Raw genomic sequence first — 8,490 nt, forward strand, 5'->3', positions numbered from 1 at the left:
CAAGCATTGCATTCTTACATAGACTACAATAGGGAGACAAACGACTCTGCCAGAGAGTTTGCATGTTAGTGAATGGGAGCAGGATAATGAGCTGCCTGCCTGTCACTCTCCGTCCTCTCTCGGCCTACACACAGCTTCTGTGCCCAGCAGTGCCCCCCTCACAGCGACTCAAGCCGTGCCCCCTGACTGTAGTTCCCTCTAAGCTAATGCCTGGAAACCTTCTCCCAATCCTCACTGTCTGGGGTGCCAGGAAAACTTACTCCAAAATGTGGTGAAGATCCTACCCCAGCAGCGGAAATCTAAAGGGGTTTATGCTATATTGTACAGAATAGTGAGAGTCTATCTATCCATCTATCTATCTGTCTATCTATCTATCTCATATCTATCTATCTATCTATCTATCTATCTATCTATCTATCTATCTATCTATCTCATATCTATCTCATATCTATCTATCTCTATATCTATCATCTATCTCATATCTATCTCTATCCAGTTTATATCTATCTATCTCTATATCTATTTCATATCTGTCTATGTATCTATCTTTCCTTTTTCTTCTTCTTGGCTAATGGAAGAATGTCCTGCACATATTTGTGAGAATGGTAAATCCTTTACCCCTTGCGATTTGATCTTTTTTTTTTCCAGACGACTTTATAATTAGCGCATTGCAATGGTTAGGAGAATAGGGAATTGAGTTACAGTGAACTGGTCACACCCTCCACGGCTGCTTATAACTTACTTAAGAAAATTGAATTCTGAAGGAGAAAAATGTGGCCTGTTCTTCTAGAATATCAATGAAAACATCTGCACACTTGCAAAAATATTTCAACAATTTAGAGTATTCCTAGAAAGATCTATCTATCTCATATCTATCTATCTATCTATCTATCTATCTATCTATCTATCTATCTATCTATCTATCTATCTATCTATCCCATATCTATCTCATATCTATCTATCTATCTATCTATCCCCTATCTATCTATCTATCTATCTATCTATCTATCTATCTATCTCATATCTATCTACCTATCTGATATCTATCTCTCTATCTATCTAATATCTATCTATCTATCCCATATCTATCTATCCATCTATCTATCTATCCATCTATCTCTCTATCTAATATCTATCTATCTATCTATCCCATATCTATCTATCTATCTATCTATCTATCTATCTATCTATCTATCTATCTATCTATCTATCTATCCCATATCTATCTATCTCATATCTATCATCTATCTATCTATCTATCTATCTATCTATCTATCTATCTATCTATCTATCTATCTATTTAATAAATGCCTTCTAAAGACCAGTATCTGCCAATGTGATCTAAATACTTAGATCAATCGTCACTTTATTTTCCCCTTATCTAATCACCTCTTTAGTGTGCTGCTATTTGTCACACGTTACCATTTAGTCACCCACAATTATTGTAACTTTGCATTTTAAATTGTATCCATATTTCAATTGGTTTTCAAGTAAGAAAAATAATGAGCAGAATAGAACCAGGTAAGAAATTACTTTTTATCTTTGTGCTATATTTTAGTGCCTGTATCTAAATATCTGTATATATTGGAAGTTTTTTTTCCTTAAAAAAAATCTATAATCCTGCCACTGGCCCTCCTCCCTCATTAGAGATGTTTATTAGAAATCATGTTTATCCAGCTGTCATGCCACAAAAAAATGCAGCATAATTACTTCGAGCAGATAGGCTTTTTATATGCATATCAGTAGAATACAATAAATCGCTGTAAAATGTTGCAGGATTTAATCCAGTCCACTCACTTTATAATCCAAGTGTCTAGAAAAAAAAAAAAGAACCGCTCTGTGCCCATAACCGCCAGCGATTGCCGTCTACCGTCTTGTTGGAATTATAACATCATTTCATGTTGTCTCCTGTGAATTGTTGTTATCAATAAAAGAACAACCTCGGCATTGGATTGCCCATCCTAGTTATTGTAACACTAAGCTGCACTCACATATTCCAGATGTCACGCAGGACAAAGTGGTTAATAAATTGACCTCTAATTGAAAATATATCACGGAGAAGATATGAAGTGTGCAGCCATTTCATCTGACCCGCAGCCTAGGATCTCCAGTCGCTAAGAAAACTAGCGCTGAGCCTTGATTAACACAGAGATTAGTGTTACAAGACTTTTTGGAACAGCTTGTATTAATCAATAGTTTAGCCTATCAGCATATGATGGTCTTTTGTGGAAATCGCTTTTCTTTTAATACCGCTAGGTTATAATTAAATGATGGAGTTGAAAACAAAAGTTAAAAATGAAAGAAAAAAAAATAATAATAATAATAAAAAATGATATGAGTAGAGAGAGGAAGAATAAGCGCTGTTACAATCTATTATACAAAAGTGAATTAAAAAGTAATTAAAGAAAAATTAAAATTGAAGGCAAATTTTCAATAACTTTAAAATAAAAAAATATTAAAAATGTTAAAATCTAGTGTCCTCAATAGAGATTTTTTTTTTAAAGTTCTATTATCTTGTTCCGTAAAAGGCTTCCAAGTAATTTGTTTAAAATAGTATATATTTATACTTAGCTGAATATGCCCAAGAACTGCAACTCTATCTACTATCTATCTATCCATCCATCCATCTATCTCTCTCATATCTATCTTTCTATCTCCTATCTATCTATCTATCTATCTATCTATCTATCTATCTATCTATCTATCTATCTATCTCATATCTATCTATCTCCTATCTATCTATCTCATATCTATCTATCTATCTATCTCATATCTATCTATCTATCTATCTCCTATCTATCTATCTCATATCTATCTATCTATCTCATATCTATCTATCTATCTATCTACCGCATATCTATCTATCTATCTATCTATCTACCGCATATCTATCTATCTATCTATCTACCGCATATCTATCTATCTATCTATCTACCTATCTATCTATCTCCTATCTATCTATCTATCTATCTATCTATCTATCTATCTATCTATCTATCTATCCCATATCTATCTATCTATCTATCTACCGCATATCTATCTATCTATCTATCTATCTATCTATCTATCTATCTACCTATCTATCTATCTCATATCTATCTATCTCATGTCTATCTATCTATCTATCTAGCTCCAAACCAGCCTAGCCACAAGTTGACCAAGTTTCGATTTTCTATAGACTCATATTTCATGAATTTATCTAAATTGTTGGGACTCAAGTACCTTTTAGAAAAGAATAAGATTTTTTTTTTCGATTTTTGCTTGATTTGAAAATCTTCATCCCTATTCAGCATGACTAGGGTTAAAAGTAGCACCTCTAATGGCATGCTGGCTCACTATGCTAGGTATAGGTGAACTATCCAAACTTTGTATATTGGTAAGCTTCCCTTCTAATGTAAATTCATGTATGTGTATATTATGTATATTCTGAGCACATGGCGGACATCAAGGAAAATGACGAATTTTCCAAGTTCCTAGTTGCCCAATCTCTGACTTTTTCTACCATCTTCTCGTTGTCCCTTTGAATTCACATTTCTTTATAAAATAATTAAATGACTTGTACTTCTCCCTCTCTCTTCCATGATTACGAGTAAACGTCTGACCATTTTCAATTAGCAACTGTTGGGATTAACAGCAACTAATGCCTTCTCCTGAATCATGCTCCTATTTCTCCCTGGGGCAGAGTGGGCTTTGTATACCCTCCGAAAAGGAGGAAAAAAAAAAAAGTTTTAGTTTTGGGGAATTAAAAAAAAAAAAAAAAAGCATAAGGGGAGGGTGTAAGTGAATGCAAATTACGTCATTTTAATGGAGACTTGGGGGTGTGTGTGTCAGTGGCACTTACAAAAGGTGAGTGCTCTGGGCGCCTATCTGTATGATTTCATTTACATCGGAGGGTTTTTTTAAAATAAACTCTAGAGCTATATACAATTGCCACTTTGCCAAAGACAAGTATCCAAAGGTGTCACGGATTATTAATTTTATTGAAAACAACAAGGTCAACAGAAAAGTTTTCTTTTACCCAAAAGCGAACATAGAAAGATCTAAACTATCTCAGAACACTTTGTTGTAATTCTCATGATCTCTATGAAAATGATCTAGAAAAGTATTCTAAGTTTTTTTATTGCATACTGTGTTTATGAAAAGTAATAAAAATGTAAATAATAAAAAATTCTAAAAAGTCACTGTGAGTACAATCCTTGGTCTGCTTTTGATGATGAAATTTATTATTATTCTTATCATTATTATTTCTACTTGTTAACCTTAATTAGCTCAAAAAGTGCAGGTTTTTTTGTTTTCTTGTATTATTGCTTTTACATTTGTAATGATCTTTATTACGACTAATGCTGCTGTTGTATTAATATAAAATATTATTTTGAAAATTACTTTTTTTAAATGTTTTCCAAGAAAATCAACTATTGGTTTTATTATTTTTTTTTGTGATTGACAAATATCCAATTTTATATATATATATATATATATATATATATATATATATATATATATATATATGTGCGTATATATATATAATGTGTGAGAGTGTGTATATATATATATATAGTAAAGTTTTCCTATTAACAACTTTCTTTGTCAAAGTCGTTTGTGTGTATATATATATATATATATATATATATATGTGTGTGTATATATATCTATATATCTATCTATCTATATATATATATATATATATATATATATATAGTGTGTCTGTTAAATATTGCAGTTGTCTGAAACTTTTATACATACTCCAGCATATGCATAAAATTAAGTGTTTCTGGTCTTAAGCTCTGTAGTATTCTACTCTACAGCATTTTTGTGTTTCTGTGAATGCTACATTGGTGGCAGTGCTATGTGTGTCTTGTTGCATTAATATCTGTTCTACAAGTCACCTTTTTTAATATCCAGAAAAATGCTTAAAGTCCCCTTGTCCAGATCACTTTGAACCTAGAGATAAACACCATTCCTGACGTGTTAGACTGAAATGCATTTGCCTCTAGGAGAACCAATGACTATTTGTGTATATGGGGCGGTGTTGGAGTTCTGTAGTGTTGGGGACATTGAGTTAAGTGTAAATTCATCATTTTAAAGATATACACGCAAGCCTCTTGCATATCAGAGGAACACAGCCAGGCTGATACTGTCCCAAATATTTCAAAAGGTAATTACATTTTTGATTGCTTTACGATATTAGATTTTAGCTACATTTTTTAGAAACTTTATCAACTTTTTGTTTTAATTCATATTCATTTCTTTGGACTCTCTTTCTCTCTTTCTTTCCATCTATAGAGGATTTAAGCATTAACTTGATTTCTGCGGAAGACCATCCCAAGCTGTTCCAAACACATTTAATCTGTGTTAATCATCGAGGCTTTTAAACAGCTCAGTATTGATTTTATTAATTTGATTAAAGATTGAAAATCCCAGGCTGTAGATCAGATCAGGCGACAGAGTATATATTTTTTTTTTTTTCTTAAAATTTTTTTCTTTTTTCTACTACTTTTTTTTAATTGTTGTTCTCGTTCATAATCCATAAGAAATAAGAGTTAATGAAAAAAATCGCAACTTTTTCAATATTCTAACAAGACCCCAAAAATATTAAATTGTACAAAAATACTTAAACCCCCAAAACTGCATAACTTTTTTTTTTCAACTAATAGTAATAATGGGATCTATACATATAAAGTGACCGTGTTTTTATTTCGATTCCAGTATAACAGGCCATGACTGTTTTGGGGGGTTTTTTTGTTGTTTTTTTTTATTTTCTTGAAATTCAATTTTCTTAAGTAAGTTTTTCAGCAGCCGAGGAGGGTGTGACCAGTTCACTGTAACTCAACTCCCTATTCTCCTAGCCGGTGCAAATCACTAATTATAAGGTCTTCTGAAAAAAAGATCAAATCACAAGGGGTAAAGGATTTACAATTCTCACAACTATGTGCAGCACATTCTTCCATTACACTACAAAAAAAAAACTTCCAACCAGTCAGACAAACCCAACTGGGAACTGTACATGCATTAGGTGTAACACAAATTTCTGCAAGTTCGACACATTTAGAGTATTTTACTTTTGGGTCCGTATTTTATGTTTACGACAAACGGCCAAATCTTCACTTCTATCCTAAGTTTTTTGCAGGACAAAACAGCTTAGGAAATGAATGCTAAGGCTATAGGATATGTCAGCAAACAGGCAGAACAAATACAATAGATAGCGTGGGATTAGCATGATTTACACAAGTATTAGGAAGAAATATTACCTGTTGCAGCTTGCGACGAGCAATTCACATGATCTGTGATGATAATTCTGGCACTTGAGCTTTTCCTTGATAGTTGAGAACTGGCAGGTTTGATCTTCAGATTTTACATGAGAATCTGCCACACAGTTTAAATGTCAGTGACAGGAAAAAACCAGGGTGTGTGACTACACTCTAACTTTCCCTTAATATCAATGCCAGCCATGCCCTGATTGGCTGAGACATGCCAGTGACATCACAGGGGAGAGTAGTGCTCTCCATACTATCCTATTAACAAGAATAGAGGGGACAGACAGGCCCGGGCTAATCTATGGTCTCAGAGAAGAGGTTATGAACTTAAAGTATAATAATAAGTCGGATGGTATTATAATAAATACATTATATATATATATGTGTGTGTATATATATATATATATATATATATGTGTGTGTGTGTGTGTGTATATATATATATATATATATATGTGTGTGTGTGTATATATATATATATATATATGTGTGTGTGTATATATATATTATAATACCAATACATATATATGTATAATATAATGCAAATATGTGTGTACATGTGTATATATATATATATTGGAATAAAAAATGTAGACAAAGGTAAATATATAGAAAGTAGTGTGACGCTATACTTTCATGTACGTTGAGAGGAATTATTACAAATATATTTATGTAGTTATTTCTATAGATATTTATTTGTGTTACTTCTATAATTCTATAGGTTTGTACATTTTAATTATATATGTAACATATATATTATACATACTTACATATGTAATATATAGTTATATGTTATGCATTTTATTTTAATATTTTTTATTATATATATATATAAAATCGAAAGTACGCCTACTATTTATATGCAAACAATAATATATGTAAGTCCTCTTTCTCATCAGTCAATAATCTTGGTCTAATTCTGCTTCTTTCTCTTCATCATTGAATCAAATGTGCCATACTGTTCTTATTACTAGAACTTCATCATCATTGCCTAATTGTATTTTAATCAATTTAATACATGTCATCCCAGTCCTCTCATATACGTACACCTATAAAATGTCCTTGCCATGTTTGATTTCTGGCACCTACTGTATGTATATATATATATTCCATTCTATTTTTGTTACAGGTAGCTCCTATAATATTAGCACACATAATTCAATTTACACATATAAAACAACTGAGTTTGTGAAACAGAACAGAGCTGAGTTTGTCTCCTGTTGCACAACTCATTGTGATAATATCCTGGTGTGGTAACTGTGGTATTACATGGGACTGCAGGTAAGCCCATTGCATTTCACTATGCAGTCACTACAGTGTTAAATGACAAAATCAGCTTTGCTACATCTGTAAGTGGGAATTTTTAATCCCAGATGACAGGCAAGGACAATGCAGTTCCATGTATGTTTAGCAATGAGTAGATTTATGCATATATATTTATGTGTGTGCGTGTATATATGTATGTGTGTATATATATATATATATATATATATATATATATAACAGACGTGCACAGGTCGCAGTAGCATGGGCAGCTGTGCGGTGTGTGTTCACATCTGTAGTTACAGTATTTGCGATTTCTGTCAAGTCAACTAATTACTGTCTAAACACACATGAGCGCACAGCCCGGACAGTGACAGACACTTACCTGTAGCCTGCATCTTACGCTGCTTGCCTGTCACCCATTCCTTGAGCCGTCCTGTTAGATACACAGATGGGAAATATTTTTTTGGTTTCCGTCACTCAGTATATATATAAAAGAAAGGAATGAGATCCAGCAGAACTAGATTTCAGATTTTGCCCTTTGGGGTTGTATCATTTATACATTGTAGTAACTCTCTGAGTGTGTGCAGCGAAAGGTGTGCAGAATGTGTGACTGAGCGCATATACATAGTACACAGCGTATATATACCTATCTGTCTTCATGGAAAACTTCATCTGCTTAACGTAAGCATATCTTGCCTATAGATTTTTGTTGATCTGGCATCTGACAGACTAGAAATGCTGCCACTTCTTTTTGGACACGACTGGAAAAGGAATTGAAATCTTAAGAGAATGGAAGAAGAATAAAACATAATAAAATAGAGATGATTATTTTCTATCCTTGCAAATGTACTTAATATGCTTTTAATTGACAAATAACATATCTATTTATCCGCCTATCTTTCAACACACACATCTTCATCTATCTATCTATCTATCTATCTATCTATCTATCTATCTATCTATCTATCTA

The 8,490-nt window shown here is 32.5% G+C and overlaps 1 protein-coding gene across 1 annotated transcript in view; it reads right to left on the minus strand.

Moving 5' to 3' along the window:
• Window positions 1-6,339, minus strand: part of PAX6 (paired box 6) — a 32,430-nt gene extending 26,091 nt beyond the window's left edge. Inside the window, exon 1 of the mRNA XM_066582218.1 lies at window positions 6,249-6,339. The gene's annotated coding sequence lies outside the window, so the exon portion shown is untranslated. The remainder of the gene's footprint in view (window positions 1-6,248) is intronic.
• Between the last annotated feature and the right edge of the window lie 2,151 nt (window positions 6,340-8,490).

Source organism: Eleutherodactylus coqui, chromosome 11 (assembly GCF_035609145.1).
Source record: "Eleutherodactylus coqui strain aEleCoq1 chromosome 11, aEleCoq1.hap1, whole genome shotgun sequence".
Classification (NCBI taxonomy): Eukaryota; Metazoa; Chordata; class Amphibia; order Anura; family Eleutherodactylidae; genus Eleutherodactylus; species Eleutherodactylus coqui.